Source organism: Aquarana catesbeiana, linkage group LG02 (genome assembly GCF_042186555.1).
Source record: "Aquarana catesbeiana isolate 2022-GZ linkage group LG02, ASM4218655v1, whole genome shotgun sequence".
Classification (NCBI taxonomy): Eukaryota; Metazoa; Chordata; class Amphibia; order Anura; family Ranidae; genus Aquarana; species Aquarana catesbeiana.
Genome location: NC_133325.1, coordinates 539,897,821 through 539,913,972, shown reverse-complemented (window position 1 = coordinate 539,913,972; position 16,152 = coordinate 539,897,821). Strand labels below are relative to the sequence as shown.

At 42.5% G+C, this 16,152-nt stretch overlaps 1 protein-coding gene across 2 annotated transcripts in view; it reads right to left on the bottom strand.

Moving 5' to 3' along the window:
- Positions 1–16,152, bottom strand: part of CTSE (cathepsin E) — a 553,970-nt gene that overhangs the window by 522,610 nt on the left and 15,208 nt on the right. The gene's annotated exons all lie outside the window — the stretch shown is intronic.

Sequence of the window (16,152 nt, the reverse complement as noted above, 5' to 3'; positions counted from 1 at the left end):
AGATCACTTTCTCTCATAATATAGAGAAACTTACCCCTCAATGCTGGTTCCACTTGTAAACCTCTTGGAAGTTGTTTCTTCCCTTTTATTACGTTCCTTTATTTTTTCTACAGCTTATCGTGAGCCAGTTTTTGTTTTTTTTTTTGAGCAGAGCCGGGGACCCCCCCCCCCCGCCAATACCTGTAGGCTAACATGCCCCTCACTGTAGCCCACGGCTTCTGCCTGGGTAGCCTGAAATTTTTTTTATTTTCAGGTTTTTCAAAAAAAAAATTCTTTTTTTGTTCTGTTGTATTTTTTTAAATTTATTTTTCCCTTTTTTTTCAGTTTTTTTTTTTATGTTTCAATTTGCAGGTCTTTTTCTCTTTCCTTTTTTGACCTTTTTATGGTACTCAATGATATGCTTACAATAATGTGTCAACTCCAATATCTGTACAAATTTGTGTGTTATAGCCTAGGGATGCTCATTTATCTGTTTACAATTTATATAACATTAACACTACTTCTTCTGATTAGACATGGCTCTACTCATGCAATGTTAAAGGTCTAAACTCCATCGGGAAACAATGGCAAGCATTGAAGGAATTTAGGTCCTCTAGAGCAGAGGTGATTATGATTCAGGAGACTCATTTTAAAGCTGGAGGCTCCTTTAAATTTGCCTCCAGATATTTCCCTAGAGCTTATATGGCATCTGAACCTTCAGGAAAAGCAGGGGTGGCTATTCTTATTGGGCGATCATGCCCGGTTCGGATACTCTCCTCTTACCTGGACCCTCATGGCCGGTTTATATGCCTGAATTGTAGTCACCTCAACACCCAGTTTTCTTTAGCTAACATATGTGCCCCAAATGTGGGACAAATCGGTTTTCTCACAACTGTTTTTGAAAAGTTACAATCTTTCTCTCAACCTTTTATGATATTAGGAGGCGACTTCAATGTGTGCATGTCCCCGACCAGAGATAGAAGATCCCTATTCCAAATTGCCCCACAATCTGCTTCCCAGAAATTATCTGCCTCTTTTTGTAAACTGACCAGATCTCATAATCTTTTTGACACTTGGAGAGTAAAACATCCAACCCAAAAGAGTTACACATTCTATTCCCATTCTCACAAGTCGTATTTTAGATTAGACCATTTTCTGGTTACAGGCCCTTTACTTCCCTATGTAGTCTCTTCTAAGATAAATCCTATTACCTGGTCGGATCATGCACCCATTGAACTCGATGTTCTGCTGACGTCAACACATAATAAAACATACCACTGGCGTCTTAATGAATTTCTGCTTAAGGACCCAATATCCCAAAACCAACTACAACAGAAGCTTACCGAATTCTTCCAAATTAACGATGGCTCGGTCTCTGGGATTTCCACCTTGTGGGAGGCCCATAAGGCATTTTTTAAAGGTGAATGTATATCTGCAAGCTCCCGCTTAAAGAGAGATTCTGCAAAACTTAAAAACGACTTACTTACTCAATTGCGGAATGCGGAAGAACGCCTGTTGGTGTCCCCCACAGTGGAAAAATTGAGAATTGTTACTGCTATCCGAGACCGAATCAAATCGTTTGACTTGAAAAAAATTTCTAAATCTATGCTATGGGCCAAACAAAAATTCTATGACTTTGCAAACAAACCACATAAAATGCTAGTTAACAAATTAAAGCCACGGCCCTTTCTATCAATTCCTGATCATTTGACGCAGCCTGATGGTACTCCCACATATTGTCCTAAAACTATGTCAAAAGTCTTTGGAGATTTTTATAGTCGATTGTATAACTGCTTAACCCCTGACTCACATCCTCAATTCTCACAATCTCAATTTGATGATTTCATATCTTCTCTAAAATTACCCAAACTCTCCGCCGAACAAATCACATCTCTCAACTCCGCGATCACCATAGAGGAGATAGGAGAAGTGATTAAAAATCTACCAGCTCACAAATCCCCAGGCTCACCTACTATAAGACATTTTCACAGACCTTAACTCCTTATCTCCAATCTCTATACTCCTCTCTTCTTAAAGGTACCATCCCACACTCACAGTTCCTGCATGCTAACATAACAGTTATTCCTAAACCGGGTAAAGACCCCGCGTTACCAGATAATTATCGCCCCATTGCTTTATTAAACTCGGACTATAAAATTTTCACTAAAATATTAGCTAATAGACTATCCCCCCTATTACCAGCCCTGATTCATAGAGACCAGGTGGGATTCGTTCCCACAAGACATGCTGGAGACAATACGAGAAGAACCATAGATTTGATCAATTTAATAACTAAAACCAAACGTTCCACTATAGTTTTAAGCTTAGATGCACAAAAAGCATTTGTTCGTTTGAGCTGGCCATTTATGTTTGCAGTCCTAGCCAAATTTGGTTTTTCAGGTCCCTTTATACAAGCCTTACAAACCCTTTATTCTCATCCCACATCTCAAGTTCAGATGTCTTCCCACACATCACAAAGGCTTACCCTTAGCAATGGTACTAGACAAGGGTGCCCTTTATCACCCCAACTGTTTATATTGAGTCTCGAACCATTAGCAGCAGCCATCAAATCCAACCCTGAAGTCAGGGGAGTTTCTTTGCGACAACAAGACTACAAATTGTCCCTATTTGCGGACGACATCTTACTAACCATCACCCGTCCCGACATCTCTCTACCCTTTTTACATGACATATTATCCACTTTTGGAACCTTGTCCGGTTTTAAGATTAACCAGACTAAAACAGAAGCCCTCCCTATCAATATATCCCCAGACATGCTTAGCTCTTTACAAAGCAGATTTAAAGCAGTTGTATACCCGCTGTCTTTTTTTTTTTTTTTTTACACCTGCGAGGGAAAAGGCATAATGAGCTAGTATGCACTGCATACTAGCTCATTATGAGATACTTACCTTAGAACGAGGCGCCGGCATCTCACCCTGTCCACGCCGAGGGAGCTGACATCTCCCCTCGGCCTGTCTTCCGGGTATCGCGGCTCCGGCACTGTGAGTGGCCGGAGCCGCAATGTCGTCACTCCCACGCATGCGCGCAGGAGACTTCTGCCCGGCAAGCTCCGGAGTTTGCCGGGGCTGTCAGCCGAGAGTCCCCTGTGCGCATGCGCCGCTGCAGTCAGCGGCTCATTGCGATGGGAATATCTCCTAAACCTTACAGGTTTACGAGATTTTTTTTTACCTACAGGTAAGCCTTATTATAGGCTTACCTGTAGGTAAAAGTTACAAATAAAGGTATACAACCACTTTAAATACAGGTGGTGTCAGACCTCTTTGAAATACTTAGGAATTCACCTAACCCCCTCATATAATTCGCTCTATCAAGCCAACTTCCCTCCTATGTTTGCAGAAATCTCAAGACTTCTAAACCTCTGGACCCCCATCCCACTCTCTCTCCTGGGCAGAATCAACGTCCTCAAAATGTCGATATTGCCCAAGCTGTTGTACTTATTTGAAACATTACCAATCCCAGTCCCAATCTCGCAGCTGAAAAATCTCCAGAGAAAGTGCCTTAATTTTATTTGGAACAACGCCTCCCATAGAATTGCTCAATCAGTAGTCTTTTCCCCCAAAACTAAAGGGGGGTTGGCCGCCCCTGACCTCATCACTACTACGCTTCCCACCTCAGGGTATTGACTACATGGACTTCAAGGAAAGCTCCAAGTAGGTGGGCTGAAATTGAAATGGGGATCACGGCTCCAGTGCATCCCTGTTACATGTTATGGCCATTCTCAAACAAATTCATGACCCAATTGAGGTCTCTTTGTCTGTCCCCAATGCTTTTTACCCTATCTATCTAGAAGAGATGCGCAGCTAAGTTCTCTCTTTCCTCACCGTACTCCCTGCTCCAGAACGTTCTTTTTAATCCAGACATCCCAGATGGACTGTCTTTTATACGAACAACCCCATGGACTCAAGCGGGTATATTTCAGCTGCGACATCTGGTACATCCGGTTACACGCATACTCCTATCATTCTCAGATCTCCAAAAAAACACGATCTCCACGCCTCTATGGAGTACTCTTATATACAAATTAAACATTTTTTCCATACCATCTCACCTACATTGTCCTTAGAAAAACCTACAGACTTCAAAATTCTATCTGCAAATGGCCCATATGAAACTAAACTAATTTCATGTATATATAAAATGCTCCACGCAGTATCCCCTCTAACTGATACCACACATAACTACATGGTAAAATGGTCTAGGATGTTAAATCGTCCAATCTCACTGTTAGACTGGGGGAAAATTTGGGAATCATCTTCAAAAGTCTCAAGATGTGTAGCACAAAAGGAAACCGCCATTAAGATAATATTTTTTCGGTACAGAACTCCTGATTTGTTACATGCCCAGAATCCTACCCTTTCTAATCTATGCTGGAGATGCGGTCAGTGCATTGGAACTCTCCTCCACATCTTTTGGGAATGCCTCATCTTAGGCCCATATTGGAGTGAGGTCCAAAAATGATTACAAACACTTCTTTCTACAACCATTTCATTAAATCCCATACATTTTCTTCTGGGTCTTTCTTTCCCGGATATCCCTAAATCATCACAGAAACTTGCGTCATTCATACTATTAGCAGCGAAAAGAGCCATTCCTAGGCTTTGGCTCTCTACCTCCCCTCCCACTTTGCACCATATCCTCTCTATAGTAGCAGATATTCGCAGGATGGAGCATATGACTGCAAAGATTGAAGGTAATTTTCTCCTATTTGACAAAATATGGAAGGCTTGGGATGTCTCAATATTTTCTTCTGAACCTGTTGTTTTCACACCTTTTTAAAGACCATTAGCAATACCCTTTGACCATCCTTTATATCCGATTGTGTAGTTGACACACTTCACTTTTATTTTTGACCTAAATTTAGATACAGTATGGACACTTTTTGTTAAAATTATCCAATAATGGAAGCCGCTGACACTTGCCTATACTGGTATCCCCGCCAAGATATATTATTTTATTTTGTTTATTGCTTTGGTATATATAATTTTTTCTTTGATGTTAAATTGTCTTGATCTTTGTACCTTACGATACGATGTTTTATAATTGGTAAATTTGTTAAAAATAAACAATTAAAAAAAAAAAAAAATTTAAGGGGATTTGAATACTGAATACATATATATATATATATATATATATATATATATATATATATATATACAGTCACAACCACATGCTTCTACTGGTGCCACTAACTCTGGCGCCTCTACAATGCCTTCCACTATCACTCGTAGGGTAAGTGAACCTACATTATCCACATTATTTCCTTCAAGCACTCAAATGATGGATCCCAAAATTGCACCAATTTTTTTAGGGAAGAGCCCTGATCAGACACACAATCATGCACAACCTCTACAAACTCAGGAACTTCAGGATTAGAAATTCTTAACCTATCCTCAGTTCCTTTAACTGAGGAACAAATCTTCGTACTTAAACTAGGGCTAACATTTTGTCCATCTACCAACCTGGACAGATTTCAATTAATTAAAGACATACATTTATTCGCTCGATGTTTAATGTTTAAAGTTATCTACGACAAATCTATGGTTACCACATCTTCCAATACTTCTTCATTTGAACTTTCTCTAATGGAGCAGCAGACTATGGAAGATCTTATGTCACTATGGGAAGAAGGTCACACAGGGGGCGACAAGACATTTGGCATCATGCCAATGGGCGTTGCTGTACCAGGTGTCCCCTTTCCCCCACCCACTCATTTAAACCCAAATCCCTGACATTCCCTTCACTTCAGTCCAAGCCCAACATCTGGGCATTTGTTCAACAGACTACCCAAGAAATCAAGCTTCTTAACCTGGACAATTCCATGGGACACAATTTATTCCCTAGGCATCGTAAAGCTTTGAAGGACCTCCAATGTAATCCAAATTTGATTATCAAACCGGAAGAAAAAGGTGGCAACATCGTTCTCATGGATGTCCAGGCATACGAGCGTATGTGCCTGGACATCCTTGACAATCAACGTTGCTACAGACCTATCTCGAAAACATTAATTCAAAATTTCACTCTTGAATATTATAGCCTAATTTTCAAAGCCTATCAATTAGGCATTATAGATTTGAACACTTGGAATTATTTAAATGTTAAGGATCCAAAAATACCCACATTTTACTCTCTCCCCAAAGTGCATAAATCCTTGCAGCACCCCCCTGGATGACCAATTGTATCTGGTTGTTCTAGCTTAACGGAAAATGCGAGCGCCCTAATAGACAAATATTTGAATCCACATGTCACATCGTTATTCTCCTATGTTAAAGACACCATCGACCTACTCAAAATCTTAGATGGAAAAGTACTCCCTCCTTACACCTGGTTGGTGGCCTTGGATGTGGAGAGCTTATACAATTGCATTCCACACACTAAAGGTATGGAGGTAATTCAGGAACAACTTAATGAACGTGGACCCTCGTTTACTTCATATAGTCAGTTTGTTCTCCAGCTGTTGAAGTTTATATTGACAAGAAATGTATTTATGTTTGGCTCTTCCCACTACCTCCAGGTGCAGGGAGTGGCTATGGGGACTAAATGCGCGCCCTCATATGCCAACCTGTACCTGGGGGGGGGTGGGAGAGAGACCTCTTTTCCAATGATCATTTTTCTGAACTAGTCAAACATGTCATTGCCTGGCACAGGTATATTGATGACATTTTGATATTCTGGTCTGGAACTCGGGAGGAACTGACACAGCTGGTCAAACTACTGGCTGTCAATGATTATAATCTCACTTTTACCATGGAGTGCAGTCAGTCCAAAATTAGTTTTTTGGACTTGCAAATCCATGTGGACTCTGACAGAACTCTTCATACATCTCTCTATTGTAAGTCCTCTGCGGGCAATACTTTACTACATGCAACCAGTGCACACCCACAACCTCTTTTGGACAGCATTCCATATAGCCAGTTTCTCCGCCTTAGGAGAAACTGTACCCTGGACCATGATTTCTACCAGGCATCTAGAGATTTATCCAATAGATTATACCAAAGAGGCTATAGCCGTTCTTTACTTAAATGAGCTTTCAATAGAGTGGTTAAATTGAACAGGCGGGACCTTATCCACTCCAAACAGTCCTCTAAACCCAACCAGTCATTCCGAGTTATAACCCAATTTTCTCAACAACACATGCAAACTAGAGCAATTCTTAAAAAATATTGGCCCCTACTAAAGGCGGATTTCACCGTGAGTAAGTATGTCAAAACTTACCCTATAGTCACCTACCGACGGACCCCCTCCATGAGAGATCGACTAGTCATGAGCCATTACACATCTAAACAATATATTAGGGTCTCTAATACTGGTACTTTTTCTTGTGGACACTGCGATACCTGCCCCTTTATCATTAATTCTAAAACAATAATACTTCCCAAAGGACAGATTCAGTCCATAAAATATCGTATTACCTGTAACACTATTGGAGTGGTCTATCTGGCCCTGTGTTGTTTTTACGTTGGCAAGACAAAACGTCCATTTTTCAGATGCATTAGGGACCACATTATGCCACTCCATAAGCAATTGGCCACTACAGCCTTAAACAGACATATTGCCATTCAACATAATTTTGATTTGCGGCGCTCGAGCATGTGCCTACACATGTTCGAGGCGGCAGTATGGACATTCCTCTTTTGCGATTAGAAACCAGGTGGATACACTGTTTAGATGCTACCAGATATCCTGGCTTAAATGAGTATATTAGTTTTAAATCTTTTTTGTAAGGTTATTGAATATTATTAACATTTTCTATTGCCAATTGTCTCAAGAACTCTGTGGGTCCTCTGATCTATCTGGCTCTTGTGTTTGGTCTTTTTTCTTTTCCCCCCTTCCAATCTCTCTCCGCCTCTCCACCAAGACTGCCATTGCCCTAACAGCCTTTTTGATCTTACAGGCCCAACGCTTGTGACAGTGCCCTTTCTGTTCTCCCCTTTATCCATAAACAAAATATTAAAATATTCATTTATTTCTCATATTTCTTATTACTGCATTTATTTCTTTATTTTTGTACTTTTTGCTGTTTATTGTTTTTCCAATACTCTGAAATTAATGCAATTGAACGTGTTTGTAAATATAGACTGCTCAAATTCACTATGCGTGTTACTAGATTGTCTATGTAAATTGTATTCATTGTCTGCAGCGCTGTGCAATCCTTTGCTTCATAAGTTCATGGCTGGTTAAACTGCTTGGCTTGGAGCATGCCCAGTGGTTCCCTACTCGATCTCGCCCTCTCAATGCTTTCTAGTCCATTCATCCTTTTGATTCTCTGCCTGCCCTGTGCCCCGCTCGGCCGTCAGCCCCTCCCTTGTGACTGTATGGACACCCAAGGTCTGGCCGTCCTTGTTGGCCAGCCCGCCCTCTGGCTTGTCATCGCCCCCTACTCCCCGCCTATTCCATAAACTACAACATCATCCTCCATCTGTAGCCTCGCCCCTGGAGGCGTGTGTTGGACACATACTGTTCACCCACGCTTCCGGGAGATACAAGAGACTATGGGTGTTGTAGGCATTTGCGGCAGCTAGTGCGCAGGCACACGGGCCGTCTTCTGTCCGCTCCTGATTGGCTGAATAATTTTGCCAATCAGGTGGGGGGCTTTAAATAGATGCACTAATTGTCCGTGATTGTGGACACACCGGGACGCTACACCGATCGCACTGAATGAGAAGGTAAAATTTGTTCTATGATTAATTACAACAACTTTAAATGCAGTGATAACACATCACAGCATTTACTTTGTCACTCTGTTTAACTTAGGAACTTCGCCTATATCCATCAGGCTCATATACCGCACTTGATGTGGCAAATTGTATACATCTATTGCAGCAATTGTTCCATCTGAATGTATTAGACTGCTCCCTGTTTGCAGCTTAACCTGCTCAGCTTATTTAACAGGTATGATTTGTTAGCTAATCCTAGCATTTTTGCCAAAGATGACCAAAGAAGTCTTTTGTTTTTTCATTTCCCGCTATTCTTATACATACACCCTCTCTTTCCATTCTATTTAGTCTGGTCAATCTACACAGTCCGTCAGTAGCACTGATCGATCAACTACCATCGATCTTTTCAGCGTTCCGGTTATCTTATCTATGTAATTTAATTTAATTTTTTGGTAAGTATTAAGGACTTTTTTGTCCCTTCTCTCCTTTTTGATGTAACTGAGCTAGATAGCCTCATATATATATATTTCTACAGCTATTTTTAAGGACTTTTCATCAAGCCCCCTGCAGTCACACTAAGGCAGTGAGGAGTTGGCCCTCACTTTAGAGGTTTCCTGTGTGGCCCTCTGGGTCCCTTTGGGTATGTATGTGCGATCCTTAATTGATGATATTTCAGCCTTGCTGGGACCTATTGATTGGGTGCTATTGTCTAGTTTCCATGCACTTTTGTTAGGGATTTGCATGACGCTGCTCTTTGTGTATTTAGTTTATTTCATCACATTAATTTAATTTTCTTTTTGTAGAATTACAACCTAATACATCCCCTGAAGAAGCCAATGTATTGGCGAAACTAGTAGGGATTTGTTTGATTCCTTCATCCACTGGTTGTAATATATTTGTATATGCTCCTGTATGTATCTGTACTGTAAATGAAATGCATTTATTTTTAAGCGATTTTTTGTAATAAAATTAATTTATTTTAATATTTTGTTTTGTTGTATCTCTGGCACCGTAATAATCCCATTATTCCACCCATTGTTTCTACTTACCCATTGGGATGAGGTGCCTTATCTAATTAAGGACACACACACCACTAGCTCCACCTTTTTCTCCTATATATAACACAGTGGAGAGTTTATAGTACAGTCAGTGTAGTATATATAATATAGTGGAGAATATATAGTGCAGATGATTTCCCGGCCAGTCACAGCGCGCAGCGCGGCTCGCGCATGCCCAGTGCGCACCCAGCCGCGAAGCCGCAGCCGGGCGCCCACAGTGACAATGCCTGCGCCGCAGAGAGGAGGGGGAGACAAGTGGGGCTTCGTAAGTGTACGATTATTAAAAGTCAGCAGCTGCAGTGTTTGTAGCTGCTGACTTTTAATTTTTTTTTTTAATTGGAACTCCGCTTTAACAAGGGATATATACGGTTCAGAGTAAAGAGTGCAGTTAGTTTAGTATATATTATACAGTTCAGAGTATATAATGCAGTCTGTAAAATATATATAATACAGTTTAGAGTATATAGTTCAGTCAGTATAGTATATAGTGCAGTCATTGTAGTATATATAATACAGTGGAGAGTATATAGTGCAGTCAGTGTAGTATATATAATATAGTGGAGAATATATAGTGCAGATGATTTCCCGGCCAGTCACAGTGCACAGCGCGGCTCATGCATTCGCAGTGCGTGCCTGGCTGTGAAGCCACAGCCAGGCGCCCACAGTGACAATGCCTGCGCCTCAGAGAGCAGGGAGAGACAAGCGGGGCTTTGTAAGTGTCCGATTATTAAAAGTCAGCAGCTGCAGTATTTGTAGCTGCTGACTTTTTTTTTTTTTTATTGGAACTCCGCTTTAACAAGGGATATATACAGTTCAGAGTTTATAGTGCAGTTAGTTTAGTATATATTATACAGTTCAGAGTATATAGTGCAGTCCATAAAGTATATATAATAAAGTTTAGAGTATATAGTTCAGTCAGTATAGTATATAGTGCAGTCATTGTAGTATATATAATACAGTGGAGAGTATATAGTGCAGTCAGTGTAGTATAAATAATATAGTGGAGAATATATAGTGCAGTCAGTGTAGTATATATAATACAGTGCAGGGTATATAGTGCAGTGAAGTGTATATAATACAGTGTATTGAAGTGGTTAAGGGGAACCCTATGACAGAAGAAAAGAAAAGAAAAAAATAAAATCAATACCAGGCTCTTATCCAAGCAAGCAGCCTGGCAGGCCAGGAAAGGGGGGAGGGGGGGGCGAGTGAGTGCCCCCCTCCTGAACCATACCAGGCCGCTTGCCTTCAACATGGGGAGGGTGCTTTGGGGTGTCCTCCAAAGCACCTTTTCCCCATGTTGATGGGGGACAAGAGCCTCTTCCAGGCAACCCTGGCCGGTGGCTGCTGGGGTCTGCAGGTGGGGGGCTTATCGGAATCTGGAAGCCCCCTTTAAAGCAGAGTTCCACCCAAAAATGGAACTTCTGCTTTAAGGGAAGGTGACCCCCTGACATGCCACATTTGGCATGTAATTTTTTTTGGGGGGGGAGCGGAAACCCTCTTTTTAGAGGGTTCCAGCTCCCGCTTCCTACTGGCGCACCCGCGGCGCATGGAAGGAAGATCACCTCTCCCTCCTCCCTCTCGGCAATCATCTGGGACACTTCACAGGTCCCAGATGATTTCCCGGCCAGTCACAGTGCACAGCGCGGCTCGTGCATGCGCAGTGCATGTCCGGCTGTGAAGCCACAGCCAGGCGCCCACAGTGACAATGCCTGCGCTGCAGAGAGGAGGGGAAGACGAGCGGGGCTTCATAAGTGTCCGATTATTAAAAGTCAGCAGCTGCAGTATTTGTAGCTGCTGACTTTTATTATTTTTTTTATTGGAACTCCGCTTTAACAAGGGAACCCCCAGATCCTGCCCCCCCCCCATGGGTATGAATGGGTATCGGGTACATTGTACTTCTACACTTTTTATGGCAATAACTTGCATATAGGCCTTTAAAATGAGCACTTTAGATTTTTCAAGTAAGTGTCTCATAGACTTTAATAGGGGTCGCATGTTCGAGAACTTTTTGCCTGTTCATGGTGTTCTGGTGCGAATCAAACCGGGGGTGTTCGGCCCATCCCTATATTTCATCCTCTGCTCCCTCTTTGAGGACGGGATGAGTTCTTTGACTTTCCCTTTAACGGTGGTCAAGCAGGGTTGCCAACCAATAGGGATCCTTCTCCTTGATACCACAAATTCTCGGGTCCCTTCGCACGCTTTGAAGAATGAGGGAGCCCATATACCGCAAGTTTGTGTAGGCATGAGAAGCAGAGTCCTCAGGGTCACTGAGGATTACAATATCTGGAACTGCCTCCTCCCAGCCATGTACTACTTCCAAGGGTTCTGGGGACGGAAAACCATCTCTTAAGGTTTGTCTTCCTCTGCTTCAATGCCTCAAAAACTGCAATCATCCTCCTCCTCTTGTGTGTTCTGTGGCATCGCAAGAATGGTGTCTGCCTGTAGACACAGACGCTGCTAGCCCCCTCACAGTGCCATGGGAATGTCTGCCTCTCCTTGTTGGCCTCCCACACATGATGGGGGGCTTATTACCGAAATGTAATAGAGAAGGGGAAATGTGTACTTGGATGCAGTTTAGTCAATGAAAAGTGGTTTTTGGTGCACTTTAAGTTAAGTAGTCCCTACACAGACACACTCCACTGACACACTACAATATACTGTAGTAAAACTGCACTGACGCACTCCAATATTCTGCAGTAAAACTGCACTGGTGCAATTCCATTTACTGCAGTAAAACTGCACTAGCGCAATTCAATATACTGCAGTAAAACTACACTAACGCACTTCAGTATACTGCCGTAAAAGTAGACTAAGGCACTTCAATATACCGCCATAAAAGTGCACTAACGCAGTTCAATATACTGCAGTACACGTGCACTAATGCATGTCAATCTACTGCAGTAAAAGTGCACTAACGCACCTTAATATACTGCAGTAAAACTGCCCTGAAACACTAAATTGACACTAAAGTAAAAATAAATGGTCACATTGCACTCACACTGCACTATCACTGTATTCACACTAAACTGACACGCTACACTCACAATAGCACATTATAGTGCATTGTGGGGTGCTCGGGGGGCTGAACAAATGGTTGAACGCCCCGACAATTCGGATGTTCTTTGAACGATGAACCTCCAATGTTCGGCCCGAATTCATGCTCTAGGCAAACTGTTCGTCCAACACTACTGACCACAGTGAGCTCTCCTGCCTAGTGTGATCATTTTTTAACAGGAAAGCAGAAAGACTGGCAGGAACACCAGGGATTTCACACAAAGGAAAAGAGATCAGGATACTTTTTCATACATGTACTGTACATGGTACAGCAGGCACACATCAGGAATTTGAAGTGCTGGGGTAACACACACTTTAAGGTAAGTAGCAGTAAAAATTAGATTTTTTTCTTCATACTTATCTGTAAAATCCATTTCTTTGAGTACATCACGGGACACAGAACCGCCATATACATTACTACCTGGGTTATGTGCCACCTGATGGTGAATGGGCACTGGTAGAATAACCAAAACAGGAAGTGATCCCCTATATAACCCCTAACATACAGGAAGTACTCCAGTTTTGTAGCAAGCAATGAACTCCCAAAAAGAGAGGGGAGGGACCTCTGTGTCCCGTGATGTACTCAAAGAAATGGATTTTACAGGTAAGTATGAAGAAAAAAATCCAATTTTCTTTCTCGTACATCATAGGACACAGAGCAGCCATATACATTACTACCTGGGATGTCCCTGAGCAATAGCCTTGAGGGGAGGGAGACACACTGTATGAAAACACCATAAGATTTATACAGCAGCCCGCAAGACACTACGGCCAAAAGCCAAGTCCTCTGCTGCCTTAACATCCACCTGATAAAATCTTGTGAACATATGTATTGAAGACCAAGTAGCGGCCTTGCAAATCTGCACCACTGACGCCTGATGGTGAAAAGCCCAGGAGGTTCCAACACCTGGTAGAATGAGCTCTAACCCCAAAGAGAGAAGCTTTACCTTTCATGCCATAGGCCTGAGTGATTAACTGGCGAATTCAAAGTGAAATGGACGCCTTAGAAGCCGCTTGACCCTTCTTGGGGCCTTCCGGCAAAACAAAAAACGCATCAGAACTTTTGATGCTTGCAGACCTTTCCAGGTAGACTCTGAGCGCCCGCACCACATCCACCTGCTTCTCTTCTGGCGAGCCAGGCTGAGAGAAAAAAGAAAGTAGAACAATGTCCTAAATTAAATGAAATTCAGAAACTGCCTTAGGCAAAAAGAATGAACAAGACGTAGGACCACTTTATGATGGTGCAAAATCAAATACGGACAGATTGTGGATTGTGTCCAATCACAGCCGGTCACATGTAAACGCGGAGATGCCAGCAATCAACTCTCCTCGCCTCACACTGACAGAGTATGTGGTGAGGAGAGCCTATCAGCGGCATCTCCATGCAGGGGGACATCTAGGAATGTAATCAGGGCACTGTTCATCAGTGCCCTGAATACAATATAGCAATATAGTGTCACCAATCAGTGCCCACCAATGCCAGCAATCAGTGACCACCAGTGGCAGCAATCAGTGCCCACCACTACCCACAAGTGCCACCAATCAGTGCCCATTAGCAATGCCAGTCAGTGCTGCCTATCAGTGCCACCCATCATTGCCCATCAGTGCCCATAAGTACTGGCTATTTGTACAGCCTATCAGTGCCCACCAGTGCCGCCTATCAGTGCCCACCAGTGCCGCCTATTAGTGCCCATCAGTGCTGCCTAACAGTGCCCATAAGTGCTGCTTAACAGTGCCCATCAGTGCCACATATCAGTGCCACCTATCAGTGCCCATAAGTGCGGCATATTAGTGCCTCCTCATCAGTGCCCACCAGTTCCGCCTATCAGTGCCCACCAGTGCCACCTATTAGTGCCCATCAGTGCCGCCTAACAGTGCCCATCAGTGCCGCCTAACAGTGCCCATCAGTGCCACATATCAGTGCCACCTATCAGTGCCCATAAGTGTGGCATATTAGTGCCTCCTTATCAGTGCCCACAAGTGCCACCTCATCAATGCCCATTAATTCAGCCTATCGATGCCTATCATTGACGCCTCATCAGCACACATCAGTAAAGGCAAAAAATACTTACAAAATTTACTGACAGAAAAAAGTAAAAAACTTTTTTTTTTCAAAATTTTTGGTCTTTTTTTGTAAAAAATAAAAAATCCAGCAGTGATTAAATACCACCAAAAGAAAGCTCTAATTGTGTGAAGAAATCTATAAAAAATATGTTTGGGTACAGTGTAGCTTGACCACGCAATTGTCATTCAAAGTGTAGAAAAAATGTAAAATAATGCATTTGGGTGGCAAAAATATGCATGCAATCTATACACTTGGGGGAGAACCTCTGGGGGAATCTAGGATGGAAAAGGTCCTGGGGGTCCTAGTAGAGTCCTCAGCAATGGCATGCAAGGCCAAGCTGCTGCTAACAAAGCAAACAGAATATTGGCATGCATTAAAAAGGGGATTAATTCCAGAGATAAAGCGATAATTCTCCCACTCTACAAGACTCTGGTCCGGTCGCACCTAGAATATGCTGTCCAGTTCTGGGCACCAGTCCTCAGGAAGGATGTACTGGAAATGGAGCGAGTACAAAGAAGGACAACAAAGCTAATAAAGGGTCTGGAGGATATTAGTTATGAGGTAAGGTTGCGAGCACTGAACTTATTCTCTCTGGAGAAGAGACGCTTGAGAGGGGATATGATTTAAATTTACAAATACCATACTGGTGACCCCCCAATAGGGATAAAACTTTTTTGCAGAAGGGAGTTTAACAACACTTGTGGCCACTCATTAAAATTAGAAGAAAAGAGGTTTAACCTTAAACTACGTAGAGGGTTCTTTACTGTAAGAGCGGCAAGGATGTGGAATTCCCTTCCACAAGCGGTCGTCTCAGCGGGGGGCATCGATAGTTTTAAGTAACTATTAGATAAGCACCTGAACGACCGCAACATACAGGGATATACAATGTAATATTGACATATAATCACACACATAGGTTGGACTTGATGGACTTGTGTCTTTTTTTGACCTCACCTACTATGTAACTATGTAACTATGACAGCACTGAAAGCTGAAAAATGGCTTGGGCAGGAAGGGGGTGTAAGTGCCGCAAGTGGTTAAAGCTTTCCTCCATAGGATATAACAAAGAAAACCTCCTTGGAGGCACAAACATCCTGTCTGGGTGCTTCCAGTCGAAATATACCACCTGCTTCAAGAGTGGGTGAAAAGGAAACACCTGCGTACCCTGCTGTGGTTTCAAAGAACCAAGGGCGGAACAAGGTGTTTCAGGGACCTCTACTGGAGGTAACTTAAAAGCTGTATGGACCATCTGTATAAGAGAATGGATGAGAAGCTTTTGTGATTGAGAGGCTGATATAATCTTAGCCTCTTCAGGCTCTGA